Genomic DNA, 19710 nt, shown 5'->3' with positions numbered 1-19710 from the left:
TAGACAGACTTTAATGATCCAAGAGGGAAATGACTTTGTCTCCGTAGCTTCGTTGCACATAAAAGAAGTAAACACGAATAAAACCACAAGCATTCGCCAGTGTTAACAATGTCTTTATTGTTTAAAATAGATGCAACCAAATCCCGAGCTGACTGACTCATTTTTGCTGCAGGACGGCGGCAGTGCCTTCATGATGTCAGCCAAGTTTCATTCAATATATTCAGAGTTTCAATCTTTGAATATATTGAATGAAACTCTGAATATATGGAATGAATCCCTGAATATATGGAATGAAACTTTGAATATATGGAATGAAACTAAATATACTGAATGAATCCCCAAATATATTGAATGAAACTTTGAATATATGGAATGAAACTCTGAATATATTGAATGAATCCCCGAATATATGGAATGAAACTTTGAATATATGGAATGAATCCCTGAATATATTGAATGAAACTCTGAATATATTGAATGAATCCCTGGATATATGGAATGAAACTTTGAATATATGGAATGAAACTTTGAATATATGGAATGAAACTTGACTGACGTCATGAAGGCACTGCCGCCATCTCGTATTTGTACCTGCAGCAAAAATGAGTCAGTCGGCTCGGGATTTGGTTGCGACTATTTTAAATAATAAAGATATGCTTAGTACTCTGGCCAATGCTTGTGTGGGACAATGTCCTGAGACCCGTACAAAACAGTACTGTTCCTCTGAGGAAGAGGTGTGGTCCCTTTTTAATCGAGGGCAACCTACTGCAGCAGGCCAGGCAGTTAATCAGGTCAACCTCATGCCTTCAACCTCACAGGACTGCCCCCCAACAGCCCCTGTATACAACCTCCGGCCGTACACAAGAAAGGGCCAAGGACACGAGGTAAGAATAGCTAGGCCTATTGTTAGCTTGGTATCATTTTAAGGTGACTTATTGAAGATAAAGCACAATAAATGGCCGTGCTTAATGGCACTGCGCTCTGACTCGGCACTTCTCCGGGAATGGAGAAGCTGCTGCGGATGCAGAGATTTTGTGAACTGAAAGAGAAGCTTCTCATATATTCTTCGCTCTTGAGTCTCCCGTATTTGATTATTGATCATTACTATGGAATTAAAAATGTGTATTACTGCTGTATTAACCACTGTTACACACTGTGATGTTATACAAGACACAAATGTTGTCTATCAACCACAAAATACATAAATTAATACAGTGTAAAATAAATTCACTGTTAACACTGCCTGTTTCTATGCATAATGATATATTTTCTTTCTAAGGTTTCAAGCACAAGGCAATTCACGTCCTGGGGCTCAGTCCTTTTTCTAAGAGGTGATTCTCCTGCCAGACAACAAAGCTACACATGTGCCAAGGCGTACAAAAAAAGCTTGGGTTTTTGAAAACGGCCATATCAAGTCTGCCTTGGAATTTAGCTGTGACTGGGATTCTGACACAGTAATGCAGGCAATAACAGCAGCTTTCCAACCAGCTGTGGAGGGATGCAGATAAGTTTTGGAATGGTTTTGTCATACCTCTTTTCATAGGATATTTGCAAGAATACCATGACAGACTATACCACAAAAGCTTGGATATGCTGGGATATATAACAAGATGAACACACATTCTGTCAATGCATTGTGGTTGTAAATAGCTCATAGCAATTCCATTTAAGTTTTACTGAACTGAGGTGTCCTGGTAGCTCACCTAGAGTGTGCCCTAAAGGCCAAGTCCTTCCCACAACAGCTGGGGTTCAAGTACAACCTGGGCTCTTTGCTGCATCTCATCTGTTGCTTTCAAATAAAGTTAAATTATGAAATGATATCTTTTAAAAAGTTATCCTCAACTAAATAATTGAAGTTGGTTGAACAGAGAAAATGACACATTGTAAATTTGTGTTCATACAAATGATGTATTGACACTAAATATTTTCCTTGTACTGTAGAGTGCTCTTTTAGCCTCAACAGAAGTTTCATGTACAGTGTGTTTTTCCTTCCCTTAGGTTACAAATCCTGCTGCCATGCTACAACAAACTAGTTGAGCCATCCCTTACCCCCACACAGACTTTGAATGGAGACCTTGTGAAAAAACTGTTTCATCAGAAGTCCATTTATGTCAGGCCTGACAAAATTATTTTAAGTGAGGAAAATGAATATGAAAGTAGTACTGTTAATTTCAAGACATGTTTATGACAGTGGTAGTCACAATGGCAATACTGTATTTTACACTTGATTTAAACAGTTACTTGTAATATGCTCTGATATAATACAAAAGTCTGTAACAATGTTTTGTTGTTAGTACAGTTTATTGGATCCATAAAAGTAATTTTATTTATCTGTTTGCATTGACAGTCATGTTCTGATGGAGAAAGAAGCTGTACAAATGACCCTGGTTTGTCAGAAATATCTGACATTGACAAATGTGGTAAATATTTTTGTGTTAACACTATTTCATCATATGTTGTCCTTTTTTTTAATCAAATTTATTTCAAGTAATATCTTAATATAAAAAATACAACCCCGATTCCAAAAAAGTTGGGACAAAGTGCAAATTGTAAATAAAAATGGAATGCAATAATTTACAAATCTCAAAAACTGATATTGTATTCACAATAGAACATAGACAACATATCAAATGTCGAAAGTGAGACATTTTGAAATTTCATGCAAAATATTGGCTCATTTGAAATTTCATGACATCAACACATCTCAAAAAAGTTGGGACGGGGCAATAAGAGGCTGGAAAAGTTAAAGGTACAAAAAAGGAACAGCTGGAGGACCAAATTGCAACTCATTAGGTCAATTGGCAATAGGTCATTAACATGACTGGGTATAAAAAGAGCATCTTGGAGTGGCAGTGGCTCTCAGAAGTAAAGATGGGAAGAGGATCACCAATCCCCCTAATTCTGCGCCGACAAATAGTGAAGCAATATCAGAAAGGAGTTCGACAGTGTAAAACTGCAAAGAGTTTGAACATATTGTGGCGAAATACATTCTGCCCCTAAGACATGACGTTTTTCCCTGTGACTGTCACCTTCAAAAGCACACTAACACGACACAGCACTCACCTCATTAAGGTGGGGTTTACATTAGACCGTATCAGCGGATCATCAGATTAACGTTTTTAAAACGATTAACATGCACACAGCAACACCAATACACGATTCGCCTGCACACAGCAACGTCAATACACGGATACGCTCTGCTCCGCAGGCATCCTGCGCTCCAAATCACTCCGCCCTGAACAGCAAGTGCCCTCTGGAGGGTGCGCACTCCGGCCCTGCGCAGCTCACAGAGTGCGCGAGTGAAGTGCACGAGCAGTAATTCGGGACTGAGCCGCTGTGTGTGTGCTCTCAGTGCATATCGGGTATGCGCGTCACTTACCACTTCCAAGTGGAAGGATGGCAAGCCTAAAGACAATCATAACTACACAATGGGCAGTATTTGCATCATTATTTGCAGTATTTTCATACTTTTATACTCTTTAATGAAAGGTGATACAAGGCGGAAGTCCGCGCCGTTTTTCAGCAGTCGCGTCACATGACCAACGCCAGCGAATCAGGAAGGTGGATGTCACAGTGACGTTGTCCAATGACGACGCCAGCTAGAGCTCAGCACAGCGTATCCGCGTATCTCAATGTTTACACAGCACCGGACCAGATACGATCTAGATTGAATACGTGGACCCTGGCGGATTCCCGTTTCCCGGCGTTTCCAGGCGGTTTAATGTAAACGGACAGTGCATCCGCGAAGAAAACGAGACAGATACGGTCTAATGTAAACTTGGCCTAACATTGTTTCATCACACAACACGCAACACCTGCGAACACTGATTAGGGGAGTGGCCACGCGTGGTTGACGAAGCACTTGCTTTAAAATGTCACTATGTTGTATCCGTAGCTAGGAGGGAGTGTAGCGCAGCAGAGCAGTGCAGAGCTCCGTTTGGTTCCTGTGCAAGCAAAGCGTGAAGGTGCGATTCTGGAGTAGAGGCTAAACCGAGTGGAAGACTTGTACATTGTTGCCGATGACGGAATTTGTGGCGGAGATTGCAAGCCGACCCAAGCAAGATTTCCGTGACGGAGGAACATCGCAAGCCACAGGTGAGAGGGGCTAATAGCTACTTCAAGCCCAATGCGGGAAGCGGATGGCTAAGGTCTGTTGAAGCTTCGGATCCAGGACAGTCCAGTTTACACAGCCAGCTCCAGAACTGTGAGTTAAACCGTAATCCACACGCCCCTTGCTGCTCGTTTACCAAGCGCTACAACTGACTGGAACTACAAACGCTCTCTCCCTCTACACACGCTAACATTCACAAACATACAAGCCCACACACACACACACATGAACACTGGGTTTACACGACATTTTTGTTTATTTTTCATGCCCCTTTCGGTGTATTGGGAGCATAAGGTTGTTATGGAGTTGTATTGATGCCATTTTTTTTTTTTGTGAATAAGTAAACAGAATATGCACGTTTAAAACCTACTTTTTGTTATTGCTTTTTGTTATTGCTGGCGGTGGTTACTTTTAGTTAAGTGGCAGGATTTTGGGCCTGCCTGGCACCCGAACTAAATTTATACTTGAACCTTGAGTAACACCGTTACAGAATTGGCACCCAAACAGGGACTTGAACTGTAATTTAACTGAAATGAGCGTTTGATTCCCCTGTCGCTTGCTGTGAACTCCTACATTCATATACACTACTCGCACCCACACAAGCGCGTGCACACACTTGCATCACATACAGAAACACACACAAGGAGAAAAATAACATTCTTTGGAACACGAACTCTGTTGTGGACTTAAGTAGTGCTTAGTGACTGCTCTTTGGACTTTTTGGACTTGTGGGACACTTAAAAAAAAAAAAAGTGGAAAAAAAAACTACTGTTGAATTGAGCGCTGTATTGATGGTGGTGTGTATGCTATGCTGTGCCATCACTGCTATGCTGTGTTATCACTGATACTGTGCTGATATTGGTGTTTTAAACCTGTGTTCAGGTCTGTGTTGAATTTTTATCACACTGCTGAATTTTCTTTGTGTGATAATTGCCTGGGTATTTCCTTCCCTATTGTGTTTACATGTCTCTTTGGTAGCTGTGTAACTTGTTACTTTTCAAGTGGGGCACATTTTGCTACAAACATACAGACACACAGAAACACAAACATTTCAAACATAATTTTTTACATCATTTAATAATCAATAACACAACCTTTAGTGCATGGTGAGCTGTCTAAAGCCGCAATGTCAGAACGGGAGAGCCACACAGACGTCCCCACGACTCCTGAAACACAAACTTCACCACCTGACATAAGCACACCCCAAGTTGAGCATCGGGTGTTCCTCCATCCTCCTTGGCATAGCGATGCCTCTTTCATTCTCACTAGCCCTGGACTTCGTGGTACTGCTACTGCAGACCAGCTGCCTACTGTGTCTACAGCGCCCCCTTCATTGACTGCTGAGCTGTCCAACCTGCTAACAGCTGCGCTACAGACTACTGGTTCGGACTACACTCAGGCCGCAGCTGCCTCTCCATTAGATATGGATTTGGACACTTCTCCATCATGGTCTTCAGACACCTCAGTGCAGTGTGACTTGCCTATGGAGCTCCCAACACCAGCACGAAAGCTCGGCGCACTGGCACTAAAAACTCCTGACAACTGGGCCCTGATATTTCAGAAACTGGAACAACAGGACGCTAAACTCGGTAAGGTCACTAAACTAGTGGCCAGGAGCCGCTTTCACTTGGAGGCCAAGTTGGAGGTAGTGTCTGAAACGGCAAAAACAGAATTCGCAAAACTCAGTGCAGCACTCACAGCTAGTACACAGAAAACAGAGAATGAATGGGATAAGTTGCTGAAGGCCATTAAAACCATTATCACAGAAGAAGTTAAAAACCAAAGTATTACACAACTTGGAGAAATCCGCTTCATGGTCGAACAGTTACAGACCGAGGTACAGCAGGAGATCTTGTCCCGGAGGAGGGCTGTTACAGCAGACTGTGGACACCTGTCACAGAACATGGACAGCTGTGTTAGAATTACCAACCAAATAAACACATCTTTAGGACATCTACCAGCACACATAACAAAAGAGTACAACATACTTACCAACAAGATAACAGAGTTAGAGAAAAAGATTGAGCAACACGTCTCAATCACATCTCCTCTTACTGGCATGAGGCCATCCACCCCACACACTACAGCTACAGCCACTCCAGCTTCACTGCCCAGCCACTCCAGCTTCATGCCCACAACGCCACCTACTGGAACAAAGTCTGATCATCTGAAAGTTCTAAAACTGTCACTTCCTACCTTTGGCAAGGCAAGCGACGATCCAGACCCTGTCCTTTACCTCTCTAAGTGCCGTGACTTTCTAGCCATTCACCCTCTGTCTGACACAGAGATTCTGGCTACCTTCCAAACTGTCCTGCACCAGCCAGAGATTGGTGGGAGATTGCCATGACTGAGGTCCTTACCTGGGCCCAGTTCCAGAAAAAGTTTCTGTCAGCGTTCCTGTCTGAGGATTACGAAGAGGAGCTCACGGACCGAGTACAAAACCGACGGCAGAAAGAAAACGAGTCCATCCGTGATTTTGCCTTCTCTCACCGTGCCCTTTGTAAACAATGGAAAGCCACCATCACTGAGGCTGAGATAGTGAAGCTCATTCTAAAAAATGTCAAACCACGGCTGGCTACCTACCTACGGGGTCGGGCTCAGAATGTTGAGTTGGTGAAGCTCGGCCATCAGCTGGAAAAAGACTTAGAACAACAGTCCTTGTATGAAACACAGCATGGTACGCATGACAAAAGTGCACAGAGGGCGAAAACCACTCCCAAATCTACAGACTTGGACACACCTTCTATTACGTGCTGGCGCTGTAAAGGTCAACATCCCCCTGGCTCTTGCCCTCAATACCAACCATCTCCTGGAGGCCGTCAGTCCACACAACACCGTCCCAAGAACACGTCTTGACCATCTAAACCAGCACAGCAGGGCAATGGCAACATCAACCTTACCAAGATTCAAGATTTTTTATTTGTCCTATACACAATAACAGACACAGCGGTTTATTATTGAGTAATGAAATTCTTATTTTGCAACTGCCCGACCAAACTACGCTTACCAAAATAAAAAGAAATATATAAAAAATATAAAATATAAAGTGCATATGGAATGCAAAATATAAAGGTAGAGTGAACAATGAAGATAACATTTAAAAAAAAAGGAGAGACAAACAATGTGCAAATATAGAGGTAGATATACTGTGCAATGTCTTGTGCAAAATTGCTAATATAATCCGTGGCTCAAAGCCTGATGGAAATATAGAGGTAGATGGTAATTATAATCCCTGATTCAAAAGCCTGATGGAAATATAGAGGTAGATGGTGATTATAATCCTTGGTTCAAAAGCCTGATGGCCTGGGGGTAAAAACTGTTTGTCAGTCTAGTAGTCCTTGCTTTCACACTCCTGTAGCGTCTGCCAGATGGTAGGAGCGTGAATAGTCTGTGTTGTGGGTGTGTTTGGTCCCTGATGATGCTCTGTGCCCTTTTTGTGACCCGGGTGTTGTAAATGTCCTGTAGTGGGGGGAGGACAGCTCCACAGATGAACTGTGCCATCTGTGGAGCTGTCCTCCCCCCACTACAGGACATTTACCACTACAAAGAGTTCGAAGAACCAGATCAAAGGTATGTCTACCACAACACCGGGAAGCACCTTCAATATTCCCCGGCAGCTGGTAGTCACAGTCAACATCGGATCTTGGAATGGCAGGGCTATCATCGATACTGGGGCAAGCTACATACTCATCCACGAACAGGTCTGGAAAGCTCTCAAAAGGCCCAAGGAAGACCTGGAGCCTTGGACAAGTGGACCTCTCTTCCTCGCTAATGGGGAGACTGAGACGCCCCTTGGAAAGGCTGAAGTAACCGTCAACTTGGGTGAGGTTTCATGCACATATGAGGTGGCAGTCCTGTCCCCAAAAGCTTTGGCCTACAAAGCAGTTCTTGGCCTCGATTACTTATTTCACAGCGGACTGCAAATCCATGCAGCTGACTGTCAGTACAGTTTCAAGGGGAGACCAGAGAGATATCTGTTCCAGCAGAATGATGAACAAACCACCCTTTACACTGCACCACTCGGGGTTACTCTTATGTCTTGCATACCCCCTCCTTGCTTGCCCCCATAGCCTGTGGCACTCACCGCTCAAGACTACTTGCAGTAGAGAATGCTGAGGTGAAAGAGTGGGAGAAGGCTGGTCTTAGACAGCTTCTGGAGTCCAAACCAGATCTATGTTCTTTGAAGCCAGGAAGGACTGACGTGTTAAAGCACCACATCCATACCACCAGTGAAGTGCCAATCAAGCAAAAACCCTACAGGATGTCTGCGCAAAAACGTCAAGTCATGGAGCAGCATCTGAAGGACATGCTTGATCAAGGTGTGATCGAACCATCTTACTCCGGGTGGACCTCACCAGTCGTTCTTGTCCCAAAGAAATGTGGAACACTTAGGTTCTGTGTTGATTACAGAAAGTTAAATGCAGTCACAGAAACCGATGCATACCCACTGCCCCACATCAATGAACTTCTAGAGTCACTTGCCGGCTCCACTGTCTTCTCCACTCTAGACCTAAACAGTGGCTATTGGCAGGTCACCATGGATGCCGCAAGTGTGGCCAAGACAGCTTTTGTGACCCACATGGGCACTTTCCAGTTCAGAGTCATGCCTTTTGGACTCAAAAACGCCCCAGCCAGTTTCCAACACTTAATGGATCTGGTGTTGGCTGAGCTTAAAGGAAGTGTGTCTAGTGTACCTAGATGATATTGTGATCTACTCACCATCCATCCAATGTCATTTCCAAGACCTTCATGCCATTCTGGAAAAGCTTCAAGCAGCAGGATTCACCTTGAACCTGAAAAAGTCCAAGTTCTGCATGAAGGAGATAAAGTACCTGGGCCATGTCGTCTCCGCCCAAGGAACCACTGCAGACCCCATGAAGGTGGAGGCCTTCAAGGCTTACCCGGCTCCAACAATGATCAAGGAGGTGCAGAGATTCCTTGGCCTTGCAGGATGGTACCACCGGTTTGTACCTGGATTCTCTCAAATCGCAGAACCACTCAACGCTCTCAAGAAGAAAGATCGTGTCTTCCAGTGGGATGAGAAGTGTGAGAAAGCTTTTCAAACCTTAAAAGACCACCTTACGTCTCCTCCTGTCCTTGGTCATCCTGACCTAGAACTTCCTTTCTTCGTCTACACAGACACCAGTGACTTGGGGCTTGGTGCCATCTTGGCACAAAAGAAGGGGATCGGTCATGAAGAGGTCATTGCTTTCGCAAGCAGAAGTTTAAACAAGGCTGAAAGGAACTACTCCATGATGGAGAAGGAATGTCTCACGGTCATCTGGGTGCTGGAAAAATGGCAGCACTACCTGGAACCCAAACTGTTCACAATAGTGACTGACCATGCCTCCTTGCAGTGGGTATTCAGCAGCACCAAGACCTCCAGTCGTCTCTTCTGTTGGGCCCTTTGCCTCCAGAAGTTCAACTTTATCATTGAATACCGCAAAGGGAAACTCAATGTAGCATCGGACGCCCTTTCTCGATGTCCTGTGGGGCCTTCGTGCATGTTGGCTGTGAGCCAAAAGGAACCACAAGATTTTCCCTTCTCCACAATGACCTTGTGGGAGGAACAGCACAAAGACCCCCAGATAGAGAAATCATGAAAGATCTGGCTGAAGGCTGTGAAGACGTCGGAGAGGACTACGCTGTAGTTGATGACCTGCTTTACAGAATGATCAAGCTGGATGACGATGACAGGAAGCATCACTTTTGTGTGTGGATACCAAAGACACTAATACCTCCACTCCTGGCAGCATACCATGACTCCCCCTGGTGTGGACACCAAGGTATGTTCAAGACCTACAAACGTATTCACAACGTGGCTTTCTAGCCTAAGATGTGGGACGAAGTGCGGAGCTATGTTCGTGCCTGTACAGTTTGCCAGACTGGAGACAACCAGAAGCCATGTGGGAAACTCCAACAAACCACTGTGAGCTATCCCAATGAGATGCTTGGAGTTGACCTCATGGGACCTCTACCCCGCAGTCCGGACAGACATGAATATCTACTTGTCCTCGTCGATTATTACATCCGCTGGGTAGAGTTATTTCCCCTCCGTACAGCATCCTCTGCCGTGGTAGCCCGCATCATCCGTGATGAAATACTCAACCGCTGGGGCGTACCCGATTATATCCTGTCTGATAGAGGACCTCAGTTTGTGTCCAGCTTGTTCAAGGAACTCTGTCACACCTGGTCAGTCATCCCCAAACTTACCACAACGTACCATCCACAAACCAACTTGACTGAAAGGGTTAACAGGAATCTGAAATCCATGATTGCATCCTATGTCTCAGATAACCATTGAAAATGGGACCAATACTTACCTGAATTCCGATTTGCCCTCAACTCTGCTGTTCATGAGACGACTGGGACTACTCCTGCCGAGCTGCACCTTGGGAGAAAGCTGCATAGTCCCATGGGCAAACTCCTCAGAGGACAAAACCTTATCCCTGACGACGCCGGATACGATGTTGTGCGACACCTAAAAGACCTGCAAAAGAAAGCACACATTAGCAGTAAGAAAGCAAAGGCAAGACAACTTAGGAACTACAACAAGAACAGAAAAGAAGTTCAGTATGTACCTAAGGACAGAGTGTGGGTGCGCAACCATGCTCAGTCATCTAAGGCCAAACACTTTTCTGCAAAGCTGGCACCAAAGTGGAAGGGACCCTACAGAGTCTTGCAGCAGTTGGGCCCTGTGAACTTTGAGGTGGTACGGGAAGACTCTGGGGAAGACCTGAGCAATGTCCACATCAACAACCTCAAACCCTGCTTTCCCACAGCAGCTGAGATTGAGAGACAGGAAATGGAGGCACTGTCTAAAGTCTTTGAGGATGACTCCGATGATGAAGACTTTCTCTGCTTCACTTAGTCTCATGTCTCTTGCCAACCATGGGTTGTCTTCCCATGGAGGGGGGGAATGTGGTGAAATACATTCTGCCCCTGAGACATGACATTTTCCCCTGTGACTGTCACCTTCAAAAGCACACTAACATGACACAGCACTCACCTCATTAACATTGTTTCATCACACAACACGCAACACCTGCGAACGCTGATTAGGGGAGTGGCCACGCGTGGTTGATGAAGCGCTTGCTTTAAAATGTCACTATGCTGCATCCGTAGCTAGGAGGGAGTGTAGCCCAGCAGAGCAGTGCAGAGTTCCATTTGGTTCCTGTGCGAGCAAAGCGTGAAGGTGCGATTCTGGAGTAGAAGCTAAACCGAGTGGAAGACTTGTACATTGTTGCCGATGACGGAATTTGCGGCGGAGATTGCAAGCCGACCCAAGCAAGATTTCCGTGACGGAGGAACATCGCAAGCCACAGGTGAGAGGGGCTAATAGCTACTTCAAGCCCGATGCGGGAAGTGGATGGCTAAGGTCTGTTGAAGCTTCGGATCCAGGACAGTCCAGTTTACACAGCCAGCTCCAGAACTGTGTGTTAAACCGTAATCCACATGCCCCTTGCTGCTCGTTTACCAAGCGCTACAACTGACTGGAACTACAAACGCTCTCTCCCTCTACACACGCTAACATTCACAAACATACAAGCCCACACACACACACACACACACACACACACACACACATGAACACTGGGTTTACACGACATTTTTGTTTATTTTTCATGCCCCTTTCGGCGTATTGGGAGCATAAGGTTGTTATGGAGTTGTATTGATGCCATTATTTTTTTTTTTGTGCATAAGTAAACAGAATATGCACGTCTAAAACCTACTTTTTGTTATTGTTTTATTATTGCTGGCGGTGGTTACTTTTAGTTAAGTGGCAGGATTTTGGGCCTGCCTGGCACCCGAACTAAATTTATACTTGAACCTTGGGTAGCACCATTACAGTATCATCATCTACAGTGCATAACATCATCAAAAGATTCAGAGAATCTGGAAGAATGTCTGTGCGTAAGGGTCAAGGCCGGAAAACCATACTGGGTGCCCGTGATCTTCGGGCCCTTAGAAGGCACTGCATCACATACAGGCATGCTTCTGTATTGGAAATCACAAAATGGGCTCAGGAATATTTCCAGAGAACATTATCTGTGAACACAATTCACCGTGCCATCCGCCGTTGCCAGCTAAAACTCTATAGTTCAAAGAAGAAGCCGTACCTAAACATGATCCGGAAGCGCAGACGTCTTCTCTGGGCCAAAGCTCATTTAAAATGGACTGTGGCAAAGTGGAAAACTGTTCTGTGGTCAGACGAATCAAAATTTGAAGTTCTTTATGGAAATAAGGGACACCGTGTCATTCGGACTAAAGAGGAGAAGGACGACCCAAGTTGTTATCAGCGCTCAGTTCAGAAGTCTGCATCTCTGATGGTATGGGGTTGCATTAGTGCGTGTGGCATGGGCAGCTTACACATCTGGAAAGACACCATCCAGGTTCTAGAGCAACATATGCTCCCATTCAGACGACGTCTCTTTCAGGGAAGACCTTGCATTTTCCAACATGACAATGCCAAACCACATACTGCATCAATTACAGCATCATGGCTGCGTAGAAGAAGGGTCCGGGTACTGAACTGGCCAGCCTGCAGTCCAGATCTTTCACCCATCGAAAACATTTGGTGCATCATAAAACGGAAGATACGACAAAAAAGACCTAAGACAGTTGAGCAACTAGAATCCTACATTAGACAAGAATGGGTTGACATTCCTATCCCTAAACTTGAGCAACTTGTCTCCTCAGTCCCCAGACGTTTACAGACTGTTGTAAAGAGAAAAGGGGATGTCTCACAGTGGTAAACATGGCCTTGTCCCAACTTTTTTGAGATGTGTTGTTGTCATGAAATTTAAAATCACCTAATTTTTCTCTTTAAATGGTACATTTTCTCAGTTTAAACATTTGATATGTCATCTATGTTCTATTCTGAATAAAATATGGAATTTTGAAACTTCCACATCATTGCATTCCGTTTTTATTTACAATTTGTACTTTGTCCCAGCTTTTTTGGAATCGGGGTTGTCTCATCTCATTATCTCTAGCCGCTTTATCCTGTTCTACAGGGTCGCAGGTAAGCTGGAGCCTATCCCAGCTGACTACGGGCGAAAGGCGGGGTACACCCTGGACAAGTCGCCAGGTCATCACAGGGCTGACACATAGACACAGACAACCATTCACACTCACATTCACACCTACGGTCAATTTAGAGTCACCAGTTAACCTAACCTGCATGTCTTTGGACTGTGGGGGAAACCGGAGCACCCGGAGGAAACCCACACGGACACGGGGAGAACATGCAAACTCCACACAGAAAGGCCCTCGCCGGGCACGGGGCTCGAACCCGGACTTTCTTGCTGTGAGGCGACAGCGCTAACCACTACACCACCGTGCCGCCCCGGAATCGGGGTTGTATATACAATAATATAAATACTTTCTACCACACAATACATATATTGTACAAGCGCTAAATATGCTCACTGTCATACAAGTTAAATGTTACTCAAAAGTTAATTTTCCATGTTACAGTTACAGCCATTGGTAGTGCGGCTGACATTTCCAAAGAAGTTGTCCCAGACATTTCCACTTCTGAGGCCCATTCCCTCCCCAGTCATACCCCTTCCATGTCCAGTGCTGATGAAGTTATACGGTGTTTTGCTACCGAAGAAATTTGCACTGATGCACCTTCTATCCCAGCTGACAACCTCACCATGTCCACTCGTGCTGGCACCATTGATGAGACTCTCACCATGTCCAGTGGAACTCCTGCCATCTCCACTGGCAACACTCATGGCTTGTCGGTTGGCCCGACTGCCAGTGCTAATGCTAACAGGCATTTCACCCTTGCGAAGAAGACCTCTAGTGTGTCCCATGGTCCCACTCAACCCAATGCATTTGGCAACAGTTCATCCAGCATATCCTACAGGTCTATCTTTTCTAAATTTTCATCTCTTTTCGTACAGTATTTGCTATGTAAAGATACTGTGGCATCATGGTGTCTAGAACAGAGAAGAAAGTTGCCCTCCCTCTGGATTTGTTTTGACCTGAACCTCTCTGACAAACAAATGAACCTTTGCTTGCCTATAGATGGGTGTACGTTAGTGAAAACCAGTCCGTGGGTCCGTTCTATTTCATTTCTGTTTTTATCACCCACGTGGTCAAGTAACACACTGTTATCACCACTTCGTTGAGTGGGGCATCAGAGAGAAAGAAAGAGAGAGCAGCAGAGGTAGAGTGACACAGCGCGAACAAGGAAAGTGAGCAGTGGCGAGTGGCGAAACTGGTGAACCACAGAAATATAACATTATTTTCTGATTCATCGTGGTTACATAAGCACAAAATATACACAGCATCACACAACCCTGCAGCTGATTGTGTTGCTATAGTGCTGGCTGAGAGCTTTTTAAATGATGTGTAGCCACCACCTAATCCAAGCACCACCCACTCTCCACAGTTGTTAATAACAGGCGGCAGTCAAATGGCATATATTACACCTTTAAATAATGCACTCCATTCAAGAAAATTCAAGTTATTAAACCATCAAGGAAGTTATTTGTCCAGTGGTAATGGAACTGTCTACGTGAACAAACATCATATTTGTACCTTAATTATAAAATGTTGTTGTTTTATTTTGTAGCACATACCTTGACCTATTTGAGGAAGAATACCTCTCTGATGACCTTGATCTCCAGGAAGCCATTTCCAGATCTTTAGATACCAGCACAAGTGAGAGGTCAGTACAAGATAATATATAAGTGTTGTAATCCAGGATAACAATAATTTATTTTCTAGCCTACAGACAAGTAGCAAAAAGCAAGCTGCAACATACTGTTCTTTATCTGTTATCCAGACATTTCTGGGGTCATTTTGTCAACAATATCCAATAGACCTATATTTTATAATCATGGTGTAAAAAATCTCTTACCCATGCTATAACATGCATTCTATTTCATGTGTATGTATGGGCACCTTGTATTAAAATGTGGGGGTTTTTTGTGATCAGTTTTAATGTACGTCTTCACTGTCCACATCTAGATCCAATTGCTATCTGATCATGCGCCTTCCCAATGACAAACATTTCCAGCAGCAGACTCTTTCAATGTTTTTCTTGTTTTTTTTAGAACATATTTCTGCCTCCAGCATTGTTGCATGTGGATTGGAGATGTGCATTTGCATTTATACTTGTGATCAATGTGGTCACAGTGTGTCCCTGAACATCTTCAGAAGTAGTTTGGCAGATCGAATAACCATCTGTACTTAATTCATTTTGAGGCTTTTTTTCTTTACACCTGTGCTTTAATGAGGTCAAGCACTATCTGACTGCAATCCAATCACAAAAAGTGCATTTTAATACAAGGTGTGAAGTGGGCTGATGTGTGTGAGTTTGTAGTTTCAGTGCCTCTTTGGATTTGCATTTTGCATTTGCATTTTATGTGCAGTATATCAGTAGGTTAAGTACTTCTGGAAAAGCAAGAAAAAAGTAAAACTCTTTACCTTATCCCTTTACCTCATCACAAACATTTTTGGAAAATGTTGTGTTGTGGATTTGTGGATGTTGTGTTATAGTTCAGTATGTGAGTTAATGCCATTGACACTAACAATGACTGTTTTATTGTTTATTATTGTTCCAGTGATTTAAAGATGACTTTAGAGAGAATAATGGAGGATATTTCATCTAGAGTAAATCATGACAGCATCGTACGCTTCAATATCATAAGAAGAAATGTGTGGGATGGAGCATTCAGAGCCATGAGCAGGTCCAATTTTTCACCCCAGAAGGGGGTAGATGTCAAGTTTACTGATGATTATGGAATATCTGAGGGTGCCGTGGATAATGGAGGACCTACTCAGGAGTTTTTCCGACTCTGTCTTCATGAAATCAAGGACAAAATTGGCATCTTTGAAGGTCCATTTGATAGCAAAGTCCTCATATGCAACTCCAGAGGTACTCATCTCATTATCTCTAGCTGCTTTATCCTTCTACAGGGTCGCAGGCAAGCTGGAGCCTATCCCAGCTGACTACGGGCGAAAGGCAGAGTACACCCTGGACAAGTCGCCAGGTCATCACAGGGCTGACACATAGACACAGACAACCATTCACACTCACATTCACACTTACGGTCAATTTAGAGTCACCAGTAAACCTAACCTGCATGTCTTTGGACTGTGGGGGAAACCAGAGCACCCGGAGGAAACCCACGCGGACACGGGGAGAACATGCAAACTCCGCACAGAAAGGCCCTCGCCGGCCACGGGGCTCGAACTTCTTGCTGTGAGGCGACAGCGCTAACCACTACACCACCGTGCCGCCCTCCAGAAGTACTCATGAATAAATTAATTCTCAGTAAGGCCTCTACTGGATTTCTTTGGATCAATAAATACTTTGTACCTGAAATGATTATTATATGATAAATGATAATTCTAATGATTAATAATTGATGTAAGATTAATGTAAGATTTCAGGTTTAAAAGCTATAATACCTTTATGGAAATTTACCAATTACCAACCATGATAAAAAATCAGCCTGAACATTTCTGATGTAACCATTTGACATGTGATGTTTAATTTCATTTGATAACAGCAATGAAAGACAATGGATACTTCGATGCTGGTCAGATTATGGCACTGTCAATTGCCCATGGGGGACAGAGTCCATGTTTCCTGTCTGAACTCTTATGAGTGTCTTCAAAAAGGTCTGGACAATGTAAAGGTCAAAACTGAACATATTACTGATGAAGAAACGAGGTCACAGTTGCAGTCGGTGAGCATATTTTTCTTTGATTCTATTGAATTTATAAACAGATTATTCATTTTGCATGCATTCATTAACATTCAAGTTAATCAGTAAAGCAGTAAAAATATGCTCACCGACTGCAACTGTGACCTCGTTTCTTCATTTCTTGTATATCTTAATTCTAAATAAAAGTCAATAAATATTAACTGTTCCCATATCCTAATGTTATTTAAATATTTTCAGATCTTACAAGCTGAGACAGAATCTCAATTGCAAGATGCAGTTGCACAGGCATCCAGCTTGATTAGTCTTGCAGGTCATAATGTTTGCATTACACTGCAAAACAAGCAAGAGACTGCTTTGGACTTGACTCACTGGTATGTCCTCCAGCGGACTCGTGCACCTTTTGAAAGGTATGATATGTTACCACTGTATACAATCAATTTATAGATGTAGAGTTCTAAAAAAAGAGAGAGAGAGAGAGAGAGAGAGAAAAGAAATTCCTCACTAAATTGAACATTAAAGAAAACCTGAACAACACATTCCAATTTGGTTCCATTTTAATAGGTTCAGAGATGGCTTAATGTCTTTAGGTGTCCTAGATGCTCTCCAGAGATACCCTCTACAGATGAAGTGCCTTTTTGTGAAGGCTGAAAAGAGATTAACAGCAGCTGAAATAGAGAATCTCTTCCGGATCATTCAATCTGAAAGAGGGAGTAATGTATTCGAAGAAGAGTGCTGTACCCTGGCTTTCTGGCAAGACTACCTTCAGGATGCTGAATGTAAGTTTGGTATTTCATTGTTTCAATAAGACATTATTTGTTAAACTGTTTTGCCTGCATCATAGTAGTACATGACATTGCTAAAAAATCCTTTTAATTGAGATGCTCCACTATGTAAGACCATTTATATGAATTCTAAATACATTAATTGGTGCAGCAGTAGTGTTTGTCAGCAGTTTGAATCCAGCTCAGACAAAATATCAGTGTAGACTAGTAGCTGGAGAGGTGCCAGTTCGCCTTATGGGTACTGCCAAAGTACTCTTGTTGCTCAAGAGCACTGGGGTGCAAGTGGTGCTTATGGCAGAGCCAATGGAGATGCAGACAGCTGGAGCTTGCCCTAGTCCAGCTCCATTTCTCTGGACCAATTAGGGTTTGGGTAAGAATATCTGGGGAAGCCAGTCAAAGACAGTGAGGTGGGTCATGCCTTGACAGGTCCAAGGAGGTGGAGTTGGAGTAGGTCATTGGCTCTGCAGTGAGCAGTCTCTCATACATAGAGAGAGCCCCCTTCACTCAGTTTAGTTAAGTTAGTTAAAGTCCTTCCCACGCCGTGTGGCGCATCGGGCGGCGCCGATCTCCGTTTCCACAGTCCTTGGCCTCTCGCCTATTACAAAGCTAGGGTTACAGTGGGGGGCTAGTCCTCTGGTAACCACGAGAGTTTAACTCCCCACTCGCATCTGTATTGCAGCGTGCCTTGCCAGATGGCAGTAGGTACCATTTTTATGATGGTCTTTGGTATGACCCGACCGTGAATAGAACTCCTGATCGCGAGGCGGACACGCTACCACTAGGCCACTAGCCAGTTCTTCACTCGTTTTATGTGCAATATATTTGGAACTTTACTTTTCCACAGCCTAGCTCAAAACACAGGTGTTCTCAGGGATACCAGGGCCACCTAGCTGCTCTAAAACATTCCAAACCTGATTTTACACATTTTACATTAGGTTATATAGAGTGTATGATTGAATACATAGTGTATGATTTGAAGTTTATAATTTTACACAACACTAGTCTGTAGCATTATGAGCTGTCCTTTCAGATTACTAAAAAATAAAAACCAATGCCTAATGCTGGGTTAGGGGAATTTAACTACTCATCTCTCTTACATCACTTTGCATCACTTCAGTGGTATACTACTTAATGACTTCATGAAAATGCTGGTAGATGTAGTCATCATTTAATTGTGTTATTCTTTTTTATATCTTACAGTTGAAAACAATGTCTCTCTGGAGGATATTCTTGTTTTCCTCACTGGATGTGACTGTGTTCCAGCACTGGGCTTCTCTCCAAAGCCAAGCCTTGAGTTCATTACTCATTCCCGATTTCCACAGGCAAATACTTGTGAAAATATTCTTCGCATTCCGGTTCATGCTGAATACACTGCTTTCAAATCTGACATGGATTTTGCCATACGCAATTCACCAGGGTTTGGAAGAGCGTGAGATGAAGGGCTTTTAGAGCTTGAGTTATGATGATGTTTGCTTGTTTTTCAAAAATAATTGCTGCTATTTCATTTTGTTTTACCTATAGACAGTATTTGAATGAGGGCATGAAGAAATATAAGTAGAAATGTTCTTTGTTACTTTCAAAGATATATTTCAAACCATAGTTTTGTGTTTTCACATTTAATAATGTGCACTTGGTGAACTTTTATGTTGACAGTGTCATTTACCTACAGCCTCTGATATGACACAAAACAGGTTATGGTAAGGCCTTCTTAATAAATGGCTCTGTGTTCCTACTGGTGGACTGGTTCATTGTCATTTTAGTGTCTACGGGATATGTGCTTCACAGACTTTTTTTCGGTTTGAAAAACTGTACGCAAAACAACACAAGTTCATCTTCATCAATAGGGTTAAATTAATACATTATGTATAATAATATGTAACATAATCATGTGTGGACAGTAACAGAGTACATTCACCCAAGGATTGTTCTTAAATACAGATTTCAGGTCCTTTACTTGAGTATTTGCATTGTATGACACTTATATACTTAACTAAAATAACTGAATACTTCATCCACAACTGAATATAATACACATGCCACATATCTACTGTATATGGTGATACATCACATTTTGTTATGAAAGAAAAGTATATTATAAGCATTTTTCCTAGTCCTAGGACCTGTA

The 19710-nt window shown here is 43.3% G+C and overlaps 1 long non-coding RNA gene across 4 annotated transcripts; it reads left to right on the top strand.

Moving 5' to 3' along the window:
• Positions 1-608: 608 nt before the first annotated feature.
• On the top strand, positions 609-19317 carry LOC132892512 (uncharacterized). 4 transcript variants are annotated; one of them, XR_009655448.1, is made up of 9 exons: positions 609-1331; positions 1999-2135; positions 2348-2420; positions 14700-14795; positions 15694-16406; positions 16645-16824; positions 17041-17210; positions 17365-17579; positions 18786-19317. It is a non-coding gene; the product is annotated as an uncharacterized LOC132892512 (long non-coding RNA). The 4 variants fall into 4 exon arrangements; XR_009655449.1 differs by having other exon boundaries at positions 609-2135; positions 16645-16756; XR_009655450.1 differs by having other exon boundaries at positions 609-2135; positions 17391-17579.
• Positions 19318-19710: the final 393 nt, after the last annotated feature.

The sequence above is a fragment of the Neoarius graeffei genome, chromosome 10, assembly GCF_027579695.1.
Source record: "Neoarius graeffei isolate fNeoGra1 chromosome 10, fNeoGra1.pri, whole genome shotgun sequence".
NCBI classification, from domain to species: domain Eukaryota; kingdom Metazoa; phylum Chordata; class Actinopteri; order Siluriformes; family Ariidae; genus Neoarius; species Neoarius graeffei.
This window is presented reverse-complemented; position numbering and strand designations above follow the sequence as displayed.